This window comes from Pinus tabuliformis, chromosome 5_1 (genome assembly GCF_031772625.1).
Source record: "Pinus tabuliformis cultivar Carrire ecotype Pingquan chromosome 5_1, CPIR1, whole genome shotgun sequence".
Taxonomy (NCBI): domain Eukaryota; kingdom Viridiplantae; phylum Streptophyta; class Pinopsida; order Pinales; family Pinaceae; genus Pinus; species Pinus tabuliformis.
In genome coordinates this window covers 79,692,503-79,711,951 of record NC_142305.1, presented here as the reverse complement: position 1 = coordinate 79,711,951, position 19,449 = coordinate 79,692,503, and positions in this window count along the sequence as shown.

Below are 19,449 nucleotides of genomic sequence, written 5' to 3'. Positions count from 1 at the left end.
TTTCCATCCCAAAACTGATGGCCAGACGTAGGTCATCAACAAGATGACCGTACACATTCTGCGCATGTACAACTCAAAGCATCCATGCACATGAGATGAGAGCCTTCCCTATGTCCAACACAGTTATAATAGGGCTCTCCACATCTTGACTGACCACAACCCCTTTTAGGTGGGATTGGGATTCTAACCACTAAGTCCCATTGATGTGGCCATACCATTTGCAGCTACTCAGGCTGATTCGGCTCATGTCCAGTCGGAAGCCGATAAGAGAAACAACTTCATTGAGCAAATCCAACATATCTGCCAGTAGGTCCATGACATTTTCGAGAAATCAAATGCCAAGTACAAGCAGCAACATGATCAACATCGGGTGCCACACAAGTTTCAGGTGGGTGAAAAAGTCTGGTTGCATTTGTAGAAGGAATGCCTTACCGGAGCCTATCATAAACTCAGACCACTCTAATATGGTCCTTACACCATTACCAAGGCTGTGGGTGACAATGAATTTGAGCTCAAAATTCCCCCATTCCTTGGCCTGCACCTAGTGTTCAATGTGGACCACCTTCGACCATACTTCCCACCATTGTTGGACACATCAGACATTGCAGAACAACTCACACCTACAGAGCTAAATCCATATTTCATGGAGCAAGCCACAACTTATCGGATCCATGCAGATCAATAACACTCACTAGTAGAAGATCCAACTGTATCAAGTTGTCAAAGCAGGCCAACTCCTTCACGAGGGCAAGTGGCTCATGAGGGACCAAGTTCAGTAGAAATTTCCTCATCTCATGAAGGAACTCAATGCAATGGGGACCATTGCTTCTTAAGGGGGGAGGAATGATCTAGGTCAATATTAGTGGCCACCCGCCAATTCCACTTGGACCACCACCATTTTTTCTTTCATTTTTCTTAATTGTAGCACAATTTACTATTTTTAGCAGTTTTTTGGGTCTTAAGCTTCCGAAGTCATTTTGAGGCCGTAAACGACATTTTTTTGGAAATCTACCGCCAACGTTTTTTTTGTCTAAAATTGTATTTCTGTCAAAGTCCTCGGAAAGATCTTTCCAATGGTTTATTATGTGTGTAAAACAAATATAATATGACTAGGTCGCAACCCAGGGAAGTTGGTTGTCCAACTCACCCCAACGGGGCCCATAAACTCTTGGTGTTACATCTCCTTAGGTTAGGGTTTTGGTTGTTTAGGGTTTTCTCTTATTGTTCAATAATAAAAAGCCCCTTGAGCCTCATTGTAATGTAGTTCAGAGGCATGTAGTGACCACATCTCTTCTCAGAGATAAGCTACCATCACCCGAGCTAGTCTTATTTCCATTCTGTTTGTAAGCATATTTCAGTGTTTGATATTAATGAAATGAAGTGTTATTTCTATTGCATATTTGTATTTATGGTTATATCTGTAATTTTTTGTGTTCCTGTTTAAATTTGAATCAATATCATATTTTTATTACATGTATTTTTATAATGTATATTTAAACATCATATATATTAAGATACATAATACACGTTTCATTACTCTAGATTATCCATGTACAAAATTTGCAAACAAAACAAAAAACCTCTTGAAAAATATTGGTAAACTTCTTTAACAAAGATTTGATTTTTATCTGATAAAAAGCAAACAAGTTTTAATGTTTGTAACATGAAATTTAAAAACAATATATCTGCAAATAAGTAAAAACAAATGTTATGCTCTTGACCTGCGAGAAGATACCAGAATACCGAATATGTGAAGAAATATACCCAGAACACAGAAAAATAAGAAATAACAAGTATTTTATTAATCAAAAATCAATGTTCACTTGCCTCTTCGAGGGGGAAACCTCCAATAGAGCTAGGATCGATTACAAAATAAGACACGATGCTCCTCGAGGGGAGTCTCTATCCTTTATATAGGATTCATACATGCAATACCATGGGTCAATAGCATTGTTCTTATTAATACCATCTATCTAATACCATGGCCCATTTGAAACTAATTGTGGTCCCTTCATTAAATGCAGGTCAACCACTTACAATTATTAATATGGGCTTTATTGATTCTTTACTAACTATAACTATGACTCGATCCTATTACATAAATAAGGGGGTTAGGGTTGGACCCTAACATGCCCTCCCCCATAAGAATAGCCTTTTCCTCAAGCCTGAAGCTGCGGAAACTACTGAAGGAAAGTGGTTGGTTCCTAGGTCGCATCTTCTGGAGAGGTGTCTTTCCACCTGACGAGGACTTCCTTGATCTTGCGGCCGCGCAGGTGTTGTTCTCGCATGTCAAGAACCTATTCAAGTTGGAGTCAGAATGAACCTTCTTCATCCAATTCTGGTAGATTGGTTTGAATTCGACAATGGTTCCCAATCACATTCTTGAGGCATGAGAGATTGAAGACTGAATTGATTTTTGTAGTGGGTAGCAAAGCTAGCTTATAGGCGACTTCTCCGATGCGCTGAAGTACTTGATACGGTCCGTAGAATTTTGGAGATAATTTCTAACAACCATTGTCTTCGAGTGATGTTTGCTTATATAGTTGCAGCCTCAAAAATTCCTGATCCCCTTCTTGAAATTAGTGTTATGAACGATGTTGATTTGCCTATTGCTTCATATGGTTTTGAGCTTGATGGAGATTCTCTCTGAGTTAGGCCAGCATGGTTGTACGGTTCCCAAGGATTTGATCCAATTCTTGTACCTTCGAACATCCCTTGATATAAGAAGTAGGGGAAGGAGGGAGTTGACCATAAACTACTTCATAAGGAGTCATTTTGGTGGTGGCATGATAGTTAGTGTTATACCACCATTCGGCTAGAGGTAACCATTGTACCCATAAATGTTGCTTTTCTAATCCAGATTTAACAGGAACGCAACAAATTACAGAGATAACCATAAACACAAAGATGCAATGGAAATAATACTTCATTTCATTAATGTAAAATACTGAGATATGATTACAAACAGAAATGGAAATAAATATCTAGGGTGATGGTAGCTTATCTCTGAGAAGAGATGTGGTGGCTACATGCATCTGACCTATGTTACAATGAGGCTCGAAGGCATATTTATTGTTGAGAAACAATGGAAAACCCTAAACATCCAAAAACCTAACCCTAGAAGATGAAACGCCAAACTGTGGGCCCCGTTTGGGTAAATTGGTACATCAACTTCTCGGGGTCCTAGCTTTGGCATACAATCTCCGTCTGACGCATACAATATCTTGTTAGAAAGATCTATCTGAGAACTAAAACTTTGGGAAGAGAAACATCGGTCCATGAACCCATGTTGCTCCCAGATTTCCCAAAGAACGTCATTTAGGGCCTTAAAACGGCTCTAGAAGTTCAGTTCCAGAAAAAATGCTAAAAATAGTAAACCGTGCTACAATTAAGGAAACTGAAAAGCTAAAAGAAACCATGGTGGGGGTCCAAGTGGACTTGGTGGGTGGCCACCAATATCCACCTTGATCATTCCTCCCCCCTTAGGAAGTAATGGTCCCAATTGCATTGATTTCCTCGATGAGATGAGGAAACTTCTGCTGAACTTGGTCCCTAGTGAGCCACTTGCCCTGGTGAAGGAGTTGGCATGCTTTGACAACTTGATATAGTTGGATGTTTTGCTGGTGAGTGTGCTTGATCTATGTGTCCATGATCTGATTAGTTGTAGCCTTTTCCATGCAATATGGATTTAACTTTGTGGGTGTGAGTTGTTCTGCAATGTCAGATGTGTCTAGTAATGGTGGAAAGTATGGCCAAAGGCAGTCCACATTGAACACTGGGTGCAAACCAAGGAATGGGAGAATGCTGAGCTCAAATGCATTATCTCCCATAGCCTTGGTAATGGTGTAAGGACCATATCAGAGTGGACTGAGTTTCCGATAGGCTTTGGTAAGGTGTTCCTTTTGCAAATGCAACCAGACTTTGTCTCCCACCTGAAACTTGTGTGGCACCCGATGTTGATCATGTTGCTGCTTGTACTTGCAATTTGATTTCTCCAGAATTTCATGGACTTGCTGGCGAATATGTTGGATGTGCTCAATGAAGTTGTTTTCCTTATCTGTTTCAGACTGGACATGAGCGGAACTTGCATGAGTAGCGGCAAATGGCTTGGCCACATCAATGGGACATAATGGCTGGAATCCCAAGCCCACCTGAAAAGGGTTGTGACCAATCGAGCTATGGAGAACTCAGTTGTAGCTGTGTTGAACATAGGGGAGGCTCTCATCCCATGTGCGTGGATTATTTGAGCTGTACATGCACAGAGTGTGTACAATCATCCTGTTGACAACCTCTGTTTGGCCATCAATTTGAGGATGTAAGGTTGTGGACTTAGTGAGTTTGGTGTCCAGCATCGACCAGAGACTGGACCAAAATGTACTGAGGAAGCTGATGTCCCGATCTAAGATGATAGACTGCGGGATCCAAAAGTGTACCCACACTCGTTCAAAGAAGAGTTTAGCAGTGGCTTCTGCTATGATATTCTTCTTGCAGGCAGCCAGAATGGCCATCTTCAAGAACCTGTCGATGACCACAAAAACATAGTCGTTTCCATGCTTAGTGGAAGGAAGGCCTGACATGTAATCCATAGAGATGGATTCCCAAGGTCGACTAGGGGTAGGCAGCGAGGTATAGAGACCTTTCTTCTTGACTATCAGTTTGGCAATGGCACAGGCAGTGCATGATCTGATGTACTTCCTGGCATCTTGTTGAAGATTCGGCCAATAGAAATACTTCTACAGTACTGCCACCGTTTTCTCGACCTCGAAATGTCCAGCAACCCAACTATAGTGTGCTTCCCAAATCATCTTGGCACGTTCACTTGAAGGAACAAAAAGGTGACCTAGGTGGCATAACAGGGCATCCTGGAGGTGAAAATCTGGAACAAGCTGACCCTCCAAGAGTGTCTGGTATGTGTGGCCAAATTCTAGGTTGATTTTGTAGAGAAGTGGCCAATCAATAATCTTGTGCCCATAAGAGTTAAGCACGGTGGTTAATGAGATGATCAGTGGCCAACTAAGGCAATCTGCAACATTATTGATGTTTCCCTTCTTATACTTTATATTCAAATGGAATTGTTGTAGGTATGTGGACCACTTCTGATGGCGATCATTCTGAAATTTCCCTTCGGTCTGTATGAACTAGAGGGGTCAGTGGTCTGTGTGGATGACCATTTCATTCCCCAAAATGTAATGTTTCCATTGTCGGTAGGCCTACACAATAGAATACATTTCTTTGTCATAAGTGGGATACCTTCAGACTGTGTTCGAAAGTGTATCACTGTGATATGCCACTAGATGCCCGTGTTGAGTAAGAACTACCCCAATAGCATAGTTAGAGGCATCTATCTCGACCTCAAATGGTTGTTGCAAGTCTGGCAATGTGAGCATTGGTGCCGAGAAGAGGCGATATTTCAATGCTATGAATGCCTTCTATTGAGATTTAGACCAAAAGAATTTTTCTTTCGCTCCTCCCTTGGTGACTTGACTCAAGGGCCAAGTGATATGAGAAAATCCCAACACGAACCTGTGGTAGAAGTTGGCAAGACCTAGAAAGTTGCAGAGCTCCGTTAGAGTGGTTGGAGAGGGCCAATCTCGAATGACTTGGATCTTGGCTGAATCCACATGCACCCCCTGTTCATCAATAATGTATCCCAGATATTGAACATGAGTCATGCCAAAAGTGCATTTCTCGAAATTGGCACATAACCCGTGTTGCCGCAGTGTTTGGAGAACCTGTCAGATGTGGTGGAAGTGCTCTTCCCAACTCTGGCTGAATATCAAGATGTAATCCAAGTATACCACTACAAATGAGTTCTTGAATGGCCACAAGATGTCATCCATTAGCCTCATGAAGGTTGCAAGAGCATTCGTCAATCCAAAAGGCATAACCAACCATTCGAAAAGGCCCTCCTTGGTTTTGAAAGTTGTGTTCCACACATCAGAGGGTTCAATTGGTACCTGGTTATATCCTGACTTCAAATCGATCTTGTTGAAATATTTTTCTCCCTTCAATTGGTCTAGGAGGTCATCGATCTATGGGAAGGGTATCTATTACAGACAGTGATCTTGTTCAATGCCTGATAGTCAATACAAAGTCTCCAAGTCCCATCCTTCTTCTGTACTAACACGATCACGATCCCACAGGGTGATGAAATCGGATGGATGTGACCCTTCTGTAGCAGCTCCTGAATCTACCTCTTGATTTCATCGTTCTCCAGAATGGAGCACCGATAGATTGGTCCATTGGGCAGTGATGCACCTGGGGTCAGATCATTGGAGTGCTTGACCTGACAGTGTAGAGGAACCCCTATACGGGAGGTGAAGATATCCTCGTACTCCTCCACAACCTTGTCCATATGTAGTTGTCTTGTGGAGGGACCCTGTCTAGAGGTTGTGGTCACCGTCTTCTTCTTTTCTTGAGGGTGTATCATCAGGAAAACAAATTTCCCAGTTTTGGAAATGAGCTTACTGCATTGTTTTACAGTAACTAAAGAGATGGAAAAGGCGGTGCTACCTCTGGTATCCTCCACAACTTATTTCCGAAAGTAATAATAACAGCACGGGGCCTTGATTCATACACAACATGTCACTTCCACAAGTATGGTTGTATTAATAATTCATCACAAACTTCAAGGGAGTAATGTCATACAATACCTCATTCGTGAAGGGCTTGATGTTGTATGGAAGGCATCACTACTGGCTCATGCGAAGATCCCATCCTTGGTGAAGCCACCCGATTGTGTACAGTTGTGGATGTGCTATGGTCGATAAGCCTAGCTGCTTCACAAACTCTGCCGAAATGAGGTTCTTTTGGCTCCTACTTTTGACAATGAACTGTAGCGGGGATCCCTTCACCCACATCTAGGAGTGGAAGAGACGCTCCTCCTCCTCTGGATCTTTGGGTTCCTCTTTGTGGATCTTCGTGGTGGAAACAATGGTGTTGGGCTCCACATTGATAATCCTCTTCCTTTTGTCATTCCCCTTGTCGGGTTCTGACTTAGAGTCGGAACATGCATCAAATTTTGAAACCTTTAGCTCAGCCACCAGTGACTGCTTGGCCCGGCACTCACTTGTGTTGTGAGTAGAGCTCTTATGGAACTCACACCATTTTCCCATGTCCTTTTTCAGCTTCGTAGCACTATTCTTTGCTTGCAGCTTTGGCGGGTTGTCTTGGGCCACCCCGTTATAGACATTTTTGTGCCTTACAGCATTGAGCATGAAATGTCCATAATCTAAGGGATCCAAAGTCCCTAAACATGTTGTTCCTACCCCTAGAGGAACAAGGCTAACAAACCACAGCAATTCACAAAAGTTCTCCACCTGAAACTGCTCAAAAACAAGTCAATTCAGGATCATGTCAACTGCTCCACTGACCATCTGCGCTGAATGTCAATGGCTCCACTGGCTACTTGCGCTGAATGTCAACTCCAACACTGGCTACCTGCGCTGAGCGAGATTGGACAAGTGGCAGACTCATTCCTCAAGGTGTCAGAACCCAGGAAGCTTCCAAAATGACACTTGCCTCAGGGAATTCGACTGGTGATGAGTAAGAGGTTCCAAATCTCCAAGTAGAAGCAAGAACCTCCAAGTGGACTCAAGAACTGACAGAGGGAGAGGACACTAGTCAGATCTCAAGCTGACTCATCCTCTCTACAAACATCTATATATGGATCTCTCCTCCATGAGATCTAGAGGGTTGGAATTTTATTATTGCAAAGAATTGTTGTTGGTTTGAGACTGGAATCATTGGGTGCTTAATGCTTTGAAGGGGCTGAAGATAGGAATTCCATTTGCTGGGAAGGAGATGCTGGATTGGAGCCCTCTGGGTTGTATCTCTTCCTGAACCTTGTTATTCATCAATAAAACTATCTTGGTTTCTCCTATATGCTGATGTATTTTGATGTATAAATGTATTAGTGTATTTGGTTTATTTCTAATCCTAAACTAGTTATGAATGTGAACATCTGTCTTTGTGTAGTGTTCTTATCTTGTCTCAAGTAGCTATTCTCTTGTCGCAAGTAGCTGTTCTCTTGTGATCTTGCAGGAAGTTGTAGCTGGATAAGCAAGAAGGCAAGTAGTTGTGAACACCCAAAGAGAAGGGAGATTGGATCGAGGGACAAACGGAAGACACCGGTAACTCTATTGATCTCTCTTCTTTCACATTTCATAAAGGAAGAAACCAGTGTAGCTGTACTCGTTTGTTACTAAGGCACTGTCACACCTTAGGTGGATAGGATCGTCCTGCATAGGCATTTTTCCCCACAACACACCCCGCCTTGGTTTTGTCCTTTGTTTTGCGGTTTGGGGGCACCTTTTCCTTTCTTCAGATTTGCAGATCCAAAGTCTCGCTTCTTCTGTTTAAACTTTTTCTCAACCTTGATGGCATATCGGTATGCCTTGCGGAGTGAGGAGATGCTTACAAATTCTATTTCTTCCTGGATGTACTTGTGCAGGCAGCCACAGTATTTGAGTATCAGTTGTTGCTTTGAATCCTTGATACCCAGTTTTGTGCAAAGGGTATGGAAAATATTGGTAAACTCTGGCACGTCTTGGTCGCTTCCCTGTCACAGCGTGGTCCACTTTATGTATTGATCATCATAGCTTCCGACAGGGTAGTATTGCTCCTTGATGGCATCCCGGAATGAATTCTAGGTGGGTGTGGCCGAAAATAGTGAACTGGTATTTTCGTCCTTCTGTTTGCAGTAGGTTTCCCACCAGTCCTTGACGTGGGGGGATGCTTTGAGAAGAGCGAAAATAATCTTTTCACAATTGGAAAAATCATGAACAGAAAAATAACCCTCTAGTAGATTTAACCATTTATCGATGGCATCTGCGTCTATCTGACCCTCGAATATGGGAATTTCAAAATTAACTTGTACCTTAAACGGTGTGGCATTTCTAGAGTAGCTGTGGGAAGCCAATGCTTCGCCCCTGGGTAGCCACTGAAGGATTTGGGTAAAGTTTTCCATCATTGCGTTCCTTTATCGCTCTAGGGCTTCTTCGAGAAATATTTTATAGGATCTCCTACCCCCCGATCTTTCTTTTCATCCGCCATGGGAGGCCATCGGGTTTTGCGAGGTTGGTCTTGCAAAGGTTCGACCAGCTCAAGCCCTAACTCCTTATATCCCTACCTCATTGGGGACATGAAAAGGAAAATAGAGAAAAAGAAAACCGCTCTAATACCACTAATCTGGATTTAAATAGGAATGCAAAAAATTACAGCGATAACCATAAACACAAAGATGCAGTGGAAATAATACTTCATTTCATTAATGTAAAATATTGAGATATGCTTACAAACAGAAAATGGAAATAAACAACCAGGGTGATGGTAGATTATCTCTGAGAAGAGATGTGGTGGCTACAAGCCTCTGAACTGTGTTACAATGAGGCTCAAAGGCCTATTTATTATTGAGAAACAATGGAAAGCCCTAAACATCCAAAAACCTAACGCTAGAATATGAAACACCAAACTGTGGGCCCCATTTTGGTAAATTGGTACATCAACTTCCGGGGTCATAACTTTGGCATACGATCTTCGTTTGATGGTACAATATCTCATTAGAAAGATCTATCCGAGAACTATAACTTTGGGACAAGAAACATCGGTCCATAGATCCATGTTTCTCCCAGATTTCCCAAAAAATGTCGTTTAGGGCCTCAAAACTGCTCCAGAAGTTCAGGACTAGAAAAACTGCTAAAAACAGTAAACTGTGCTACAATTAAGGAAACTGAAAATCTAAAAGAAACCATGGTGGGGGTCCAAATGGACTTGGCGGGTGGCCACCAATATCCACCTGGATCATTTTTTGAATTGAAACACCTAAGGTAGGTCTCCAGACATTTTTTGGCTGCTTCAGTTTGACCATCAATTTGGGGATGATAGGAAGTACTGAGTTGTAGTTGGGTCCCTTGTAGCCTAAGAAGTTTGTTCCAAAAGTTACTAGTGAATATTGGGTCACGATCAAACACAATGGAAGTGGGCATGCCATGCAATTTGAAGATCTGGTCCATGAAAGATTGAGCTACCAAAGTCGGTGTAAAAGGGTGGGGTAGGGCGCAAAAATGAGCATACTTAGAAATTTTGTCCACAACCACCATGATGACTGACTTGTTGCCTGACTTCGTAAGACCCGTAATGAAGTCCATAGAAACCTCCATCCAGATTGAGGTTGGGATGGGTAATGGCTGTAATGTGCCTGGGGCTTTAACTGTTTCGCCTTTGTGGCACGGACATATGTCGCACTGAGATACAAAAGTAAGAATGTCCTTTTTCATGCCTGTCTAGAAGAATGAACGTCAAGTGCGAGCATGAGTCTTCTGAAAGCCTGAATGGCCTACAGTGGGAGATGAGTGCAACTCCACTAGAATGCAACTTTTGAGGGTGGATGTTGGTGATATCACAACTCTGTCCTTGTAGCGAAGAATCTCATCCTGCCAAGAGTAGCCCGCTGTGGAATTTGGATCCGCCTACAATTTATTAATGAGTTTGGAGACAAAAGGATGTGAAAACCATTCCTTCTGAGCCTCTTCAATCCATTCTGGAATCGGAAGGAACATTGCGAGCAGTTTGCTATCCTCCTCAAATTGGCATGATAATGCATCTGCTACGACATTTTTGCGCCCTTTCTTGTAAATTATCTCATAATCATATCCCAACATTTTGGTGAGCTACTTATTTTGTTGTGGCAAGGATACACATTGCTCCAAAAAATATTTAAGACTTTGATCGTCTGTGCAGATTTGGAAATGTCATCCCAATAAGTATGTTCGCCAAGTATCGACTACATGTAAGATGGCCATCATCTCCTTCTCATAGGTAGATTTTCCTAGATTTGTCCCACTTAGTTGTTAGCTAGTTAAGGCCGAGTGTCGACCTTCCTGCATTAAGACCGCCCCAATACCCGTACCTAAAGTATCACATTCAATCACAAAAGACTTGGTGAAGTTTGGTAGTGCTAATACAGGAGTGGAACACATGGCCTATTTGAGAGCTATAAATGCCTGTTGTGCTTCTTCATTCCAGAGGAATGAATTTTTATTGATAAGGTGAGTGAGGGGTCTAGAAATGTGACCATAATTTCGGCCAAATTTGTGATACTAGCCTGTGAGACCCAAAAATCCTCTCAAGCTCTTCAACGTCTTTGGTTGAGGCCAATCCTGCATTTACTGGATATTTTTGGGGTCCACCCTAACACCTTCACGGCCCACAATGTGGCCCAAATACTCAACTTCTTCCATGCCAAAAGAGCACTTGGACAAATTGACAAACAATTTATGCTTCCAGAGCAGATCTGCATGCTGAAGATGTGTGGCCCAGGTGCGACTGTAGATGAGGATGTCATCAAAGAAAACAAGGAAAAATTTCTGAGATATGGTTTGAGCAGGTGGTTCATGAGGCTCCGAAAAGTGGATGGGGCATTACAAAGAACAAATGGTATGACCAGGAACTCATAATGGCCTTCATGAGTTCGGAAAGCAGTCTTTGGAATGTTTACTTCTTTCATGCGAATTTGGAGATAGCCTGAGTGAAGGTCGAGCTTAGTAAAGAACTGAGCCCCATTTAGTTCATCCAGCAAATCATCGACAACCGGGATGGGAAATTTATCTTTGACTGTCAGCTTGTTGAGAGCCCTGAAGTATGGACATATATGCCACTCCCCATCTTTCTTGAGCACCATGACCACAGGCAATGAATAAGGACTAATGCTAGGATGAATAACTCCTGCTTCCAAGAGTTCCTTGATGATTTTTTCAATTTAATTCTTTTGGGAGAACAGATATCTATATGGGCGCACATTTGGGGGTTGGGCCCTTTGGAGCAAAGTAATGCTATGATCATGTTCCCCTCTCGAGGGTGGAAGCTCATGAGGCTTGTCAAAGATCGACAGATGGTTGTTTAAGATCTATTGCATCTTAGGATGAATTTGAAGAGAAGTGGTTTCAAAGGCTTGGATGGCACTAAATTGGGCTATAACTCCATGGGCGCCCTTTTTTAACAATTTTTCCATCCTATGTGAGCTAATGATAGAGGGATCACCCACCTAGAGTCCGCGAAGGGTATGTGTGTGGTTGTTCTGCTTAAAGATCAGATATAACTCCTGGAAATCCATTCTGATTGGGCCAAGTGTGTGAAGCCATTCAACACCTAGGACCTCCTATGTGTATGGAAAACATGTGGGTCTTTAGCTAATAATCCCCAATTTGAAGTTTGACATTTTCACAGCAGCCTTCACATTTCATTGTCCCCCCATCAGAAATTTAGACCTAGAAGTTAGAAACTACTTTGACAAAACAATGCACTGCTTCCGTGACTCTGTGATGGATAAAGTTATGTGTACTGCCACTATCAATCAAGATTACTATCGGGAAATGCTTGATAAAACCTGTGATTTTGAGAGTTTGGGGAGAAGAAATCCCTACCAAATGATGTAGCGAGATAACTGGTTCTTTAGGTACATTATTCGGCTGGTTGTCCTCGTCTTCCTCCTTTGGTTCCTCAAGTGGTGGGGCTTCCTCCGATGAATTGTGATCAGTAGCATCAATTTGAAAGAATTTGGGCTCCTTGCACTTATGCCCAGGGGAGTATTTTTCATCACAGTAGTAACACAATCCTTGCTTTCTTCTTTTTGCCATTTCTGCTGGTGACACCTTTTGAACTTTGAGTGTTTGGGTAGTGCTTTGAGCCTGGGTGGGGCGACCCTTGGCTATGAAATTTGGACAATTGGACGCGCTGCTAATGCTCTACTTCACGAGTGATCCACAGGCATGTGACAATGAGATAAGGTGTCGCAGTCAGATGTGGGCTTGTATGGATTCTTTGAGACCACTGACAGAACATTCCAAGTAGAAGTCATCTTGTAGACCTCCTATGCGGAAAGCAAAGGCTTCAAAGGCTATAATATAATCATTCACCATTCCTATCAATCGGAGCTTAGTGAGACGACCCAAAAAGTTAGAGTCATGGTCAAAGCGAGCCGTAAGAGCTTTTGTGAATGTTTTCCAAGTCATGGGCCTTTCATAACATTGTTGATGCCACTGCCACCATTTCCATGTCTCATTGTCCAAGTACATGCCACCCACACTAAGCTGAGTAGCATCATCTCTGATGTGATTTAGTGTGAAATATTGCTCTGTTTGTGCTATCCATGTGGCTGGATGAGAGCCATCAAATTTATACATGTTCAACTTGGGTGGTCACATCTGGGATTGTTGGTGGTTGCCAAAGAGGTGAAGAGAATGGCTAGACTCACCCTCAATGTTTTCATTGTTAATATATGCCTCCGCGCGTTCCTCCATCTTGCCCTTTGCAAGTGTGTCAGTTAAGGTCTACAGCGACGACAGTACTTCGTTCAATTTTGATGTAAGGAGGTTGATCTTCTCATTGGCCATAGCTTGAGCTCTAGTTTGTACCATGCACTGATCCGATGCACTTAAAATTTGGGACCGCCTGAAATTTTTTTTATGCTAACAATTTAATGGTACCACCTTGCTCAGCTCGTCGACCTAATTCTTATGGGCTAAGTCTCCTATAAGCATCCTAGAGGGTCTCAGAATTCAATTTCTTTTTTTAATACTCGGAAAGGAGTTTTACTCCTTGCATAGGAATACTGTAGTAGCCGAATCTCAGAAAAGTCAATGCTACCCAAAGTCCTGCGAGAATCACGCCTAGGTATAGGAGCCCACACAAATGCTCAAATATATCGATGAACCCGCAACTGCAGAGTATGAGTAGGAATGTGGTAGTGATCAAACCCTTGCTGCTAGATCTAAATGGCGGATCTGATTGTTGTGATGTTGGGTCCCTATAATACTAGTGATTATCCAATTACTATTGTAGTTATACCCCTTATTTATATTGTTGTGCCCCTATTACCCCCATGTTGTTATTTCTGTACCCCATAGAATCCCTCTATTTTTTTTTTTTTTTCTGAATAAAGACTAATTCTATTAAGAGAAGAAGAGTATAGTACAATCAAGCTTGCATGCAAGCGAAGCAGAAAATCAAGGGAGCCAAAGGAGATAGGCTCCACCTTGCTCTTTGGCGAATAACCAGGAGGGTTATAGAGAGCACGAAATAACAAAAAATTGGAATTAAGCAGAGAGAACTACCCTAAGGGGGCAATTACTATCACACGACTTTTTTTTCCTTTTTTCTTGCTTACTTTGACCCATCCAGTGGAGTTTGGCTGAGCCGAAACAAGTTGAAGACTATACTTCCCTGGCGGCAGAATATCCTTATCAGAGTCTGAAGACGAAGTAAAATGAGAACGTTTCTGAGATATCTGAGAGACAGAGGGGTTTGCCGGATTGTCCAAGGGAACTTCCAGCGGAATCTCAACGTTCTACCCATCTGCTACAATTTCCTCCTCATCCGAACTAGAGGAATCTGAATCGTCCATAGGGGGGGGAGGAACACAGGGATTCCAACTTTTGGACTTGGGCTTGTGCTTCAAATTCTTATTTTTGTCGAGGTACTGGGAACAGGAACTTTGGAGGTGTCCTGTTTGATGACAATGGCGGCAACGAAAGGCTGTATTCTCGTAATCCAAGGTTTGAGTCCAATGGAAATCTCCATACTTGAGATTAATCTGATCCGACAGTCCTCTGCTAATATCTATTTCTGCACAGATTCTACCGTAGGTGTAGAGCCCATTTGCCTTTCGAGTAGAATCTACAGCCAGGTAGCGTCCTAAAGTGTCTGCAATGGCAATGAAGACAAAGACATGCCATAGATGCGCCGCAAGGTTCGGAAGCCTGACCCAAATGGGAATCTTGGTGATAACAGTTGTAGAAGGGTCGAAGTCTAGAAACCAAGGAATAAGAAAAAGCCCAGCCGAGCCCCAGAACCAAGGGCCTCCCGTTAAGGCCTTCTGGTAATATTCATTTAGGTCAAAAACCACAATGAAGAATCCTTTCGAACATAAGTATATCTGACTTTTTTAGTCCAATTGGTATGGATCCATTGGTATAGATCTGATGTGCGAGGCCATAGCCCATTAAATCTGCATACAAGTGCGGATTCTGCAAAAAGCTGATAGTGATCATCAATCCCAGGATGGGAGAGATTGATGGAAGGAATGTCCTCTGATTTGTCTACCAGAAAAGGCTTTGGAGCCTCAAATGGATGGCCTGCTGTCGAAGAGGGCTGTGAATGGGTAGCATCTTTGCGGACAACATCTTTATAAGAGAAAGAAGGGGCAGAGGAGGTCTGCCTGAAGGAACCCCCTCTCAAACGAAAAGTAGCTACAATAGAGGCATCCCTCTGAATGCTGTAATAGGAGAGGGGAAGGGTATTCGAAAGTTGCTTACCCTTGTATATCAACCTGAGGTAAGATGAGGGGATTCCTAGCCAACATTCAAGATTTTGCAGAAGGTCCTACACAAGATCCGTTGCGTGTACCCATTGCGTTGTTGTTTTGCCCGAGAGGTTGACTTGGATCTGGAAGACATGTGAATCTTTACGCAGATCTAGATCAGATCTGGCCCCTACTACCCAGCTCCAACAGGTCCAGGATTTCTTAGAACCATGGCAAGGATAGGGAGGGTTATTCACCTGAAATGCATTCATAACAGTAAGCGCGTTGTCGCAGCTAGCAACAGTAAGCGCGTTGTCACTGCAAGAAATCACAGGTACTACCACTTGGGTAGATGCCTCAAGAAAGGGCTCCAGCCATACGCCTCCGCTGTGTTCTTTTCTTGCCTCCGCCGGCCCTCCTGTGTCCTCTGAGCACGTCTTCTCTCTCCTTGAGTGCTCTCCTCGCTTCACAAGATTGCTCTGTTCTTCCTGCGCTAGGGTTTGAGCCAAAACGCGATGCTCCACTCCAGAACCAGGCACTTGACTGACTTTCGGCCCTGAACCAAGGCTGCAAAGTTGTTTCCTTGACCAGTGGAGCCCCGAGCCAAGTCTTCCGCCCTCACAGAGAAGTGAAGTCGTGTCACCATGGTTTTTGGGAGAAGCTTGTTCTCTGCGCCTGGCTTTTCTAGTGTGGAAACCAGTAGATTTGCAGTTCTTGCCCTTGTAGTAGTTGCGAAGGCCCTTCTTGGATGTAAGAATGTCCAGAGATGAGCTGCGCTTTCTTCGCATGGCACTTGCTAAGCCAGTGTTCAACCCTAACGCCATAGCCGTAATCTCTCCAAGAATCCCTCTATTGTTATTTTTGTGGCTTTATATTATTATTGTTAGGTTGGCTGGATTATATTGTGACTCCTTAGACTCCTATATATAGAAAGGAGGTTTTGTCATTTGAATCATCCAAGAATTGTTCATTCATGTAATGTAAAGGAGGTTGCCCCCTCGAAGAGGCTGAATTCTAAGGCGTTGATCTATCTTTTCTTGAGTTGGTTACATAACATTTGGTATCAGAGCTTTGGATTCTAGGGTTTCGCTGCTCCAAATAGGTCATCGTGGAATTTTCGCTATAACGTTTTTTTTGTGACGTTTCAGAAGTAAAAAAAAAAAACCATTTGATAATAAATCACGCTGAATCTTGGGTCCAAATTTGAGAGCTTTTCACACAATATTTGTGGAGATATGATCTGAGGAATTTTGTCTTTTTGCAGACTCCTGAATTACATTCAAAATAGGTAACTTGGGGAAAATCGTCATAAATTTCTCTCTGGGGATCGGATTGAAATTTCGTAAGAAGTTACAGAAAGAGGACGGACGTTAGTTTCTTTTGTGCATGTTTCAGATCCAAAGGTTGAAACAGTGACTCGTGGCACGTTGTACAAGTTCGCTCTACTGAACTAGTCTAGAAGCAAGTCACTGTGGGAGATTTCACATAACTCTTCCTTGGAGAATCCAATTTGGGTCAAACTTGTGGCAATGGAAAGAGGATGTAGAAGGCTAATAAAGATCACAATTTCAGAACTAGATGACCCGAAATTATAGAGATACATTAGATTCAATATCAGGCTTCTACAAAATTAAAAAAGGTGTGTAGTTTTTTTTCAAATTTTTGCGTAAGCTTGGTTTAACAGAATTCAAAGGGCATAGTAAAGCATTATTATCGGTAACTGATGCCCCAAGGAAAAAAAATGCAAACACCTAGTAAGGAACTTGAAAGCTCTAGAATGACTCATGAAGAAGAGGAAGAAATGCTACATGAAATATCAAAATTACAAGAACAAGTGCAACAAATGTCACGCTCACAAAAGCTAACAGAAGCTAAGATAAATGGTGTGGAATCTAAGATAAATGGCGTGGAATATAAGATAAATGGAGTGGAATCTAAGATAAAGGTCATGGAAGCTAAGATGGATGATTCGAATACAGATTTAAAGAGAGACATGGCAGATTTGAAGACAGACATGGCAAATTTGAAGACAAATTTGACAAATTTTCTACAAGAAATACTTACTAATGGTGAAAAGGTTGTAAAGGAAACTCATGATGTGAACAAAATTAATGTTAATCATGATTCCATAGACTCTAATGTTGGATCGAAGACCCACCATGTTCCAAAAATCGATATGAGGAAGTTTGATGGCAAGGATCCCGCCACATGGATATTACAGATGGAGCAATTCTTCGATCTCAATAATGTGCAAAACACACAAAAGGTACGTATGGCAACTATATATTTGGAACCAAATCAGTTTGTATGGTATACATGGATTTTCTCTCGTAAAAAATTTATCACTTGGGCAATTTTTACGGAAGAATTGATAGCACGTTATGAAGATACAAAAAGCAACACTTTTTTTAGCTAATTGATAAGTCTCAAACAAAAGGGTTCAGTAATGGAGCACATTGAGGAGTTCCAAAAATTGAACATAAGGGTAAAAGATATTCCAGAGGAGCATATGATTGATGTGTTTATAGATTCTTTAAAGGATAATATCCAACATGATGTTCGCCTTTGGGAACCTGATTCATTAGAGAAGGCATTCAGGTTAGCAAGAAAAATGGAAAGAAAAATTATGGCAACCAGGAAGCATACCACTCACAACTATAAAGACGGAAGTGTTTTTTCCCCTAGTCTTCCATAGCATATAAGGTTGACACCACAATAATTGGAAGAAAAAAGAGCAAAAGGGCTTTGTTACAGTTTTGATAGCAAATACACTAATGGTCATAAGTGTGCTGAGAAGAAATTATTCTACATAGATTATGAAGAGGAAGAAGAAAAGGAGCAAGAAAGGTCAAAAGAAGAAGATATACTCTAGGAACAAAGCCTAGATGAAGAACAAATAAATCCGACCATATCTTGTAATGCATTGGCGGGAATTACCACTCCTCAAACCATCAAGATAGAAGGACAAATCAAGAAGAAAAAGGTAATAGTGTTGATTGATTCAGGAAGCACCCACAATTTTATTCATTGTAGGGTAGCAAAATAATTGAATTGCTTCCTATATGCAGCACTAGAGTGTCAAGTGATGATTGCAAATAGAGGAACAATAAATTGCTCTGGAAGGTGCCATAATATCAAGCTATCCATGGGAGAATATGTATTGACTAGCCCAATGCTTTCCATTCCAATGGGAGGTGCTGATGTTGTACTAGGAGTCCAATGGCTACAATCCTTGGGTATAATAGCTTTTAATTTTCAAGAACTTTTCATCAAATTTTCTATGGGAGGAAAGGAAGTTGAATTAAGGGGTATTGCAGGGAAACCAGGAAAGATAATCAGCTCTAATGTTATGACAAAGCTTCTAAAAAAGGAGCAAAGAGGTGTAATTGCACAATTATGTCCGCTAGATGTTTCCACATTGGAATCATCTATTTCTCCAGATCTCCAAAAAGTCCTGGACAATCATTCCAAGGTATTTGAGACTCCCAAAGGTCTCCCACCTATGCGTTATCATGATCATGCTATTCATTGGATTCCAAGAAGTGTTCCTCCAAACATCAGGTCGTATAGATATCCCTATGTCCAAAAAAGTGAAATTGAACGTATGGTTGCAGAAATGTTAGAGGCTAGTATAATTCAACCAAGTCAAAGTTCTTTCTCTACTCCAGTAGTATTGGTGCACAAGAAGGATGGATCATGGCGCATGTGTTCGGATTATAGGGAGCTCAAAAAGCTCACTATTAAAGATAAGTTCCCCATTCCTGTCATTGATGAATTACTGGATGAATTACATGGATCAATTTACTTCAGCAAGTTGGATCTTCGTTCAGGATATCATCAAATTAGAATGAAGATTGAAGACATTCCGAAAACGACATTTAGAACTCATGAGGGTCATTATGAATTTTTGGTCATGCCTTTTGGCCTTACCAATGCACCTTCAACATTTCAAGGTTTGATGAATTCAATTTTCAACCCATTCCTTAGAAAATTTGTGTTAGTATTTTTTGATGATATACTAATCTACAACAAGTCTTAGAAGGATCATGTTGAACATGTTGACAAGGTGCTACAACTATTGGAGGAGAAACAATTATATGCAAAAAGATCCAAATGTTTCTTTGGAGTCCAGGAGGTGGAATATTTGGGTC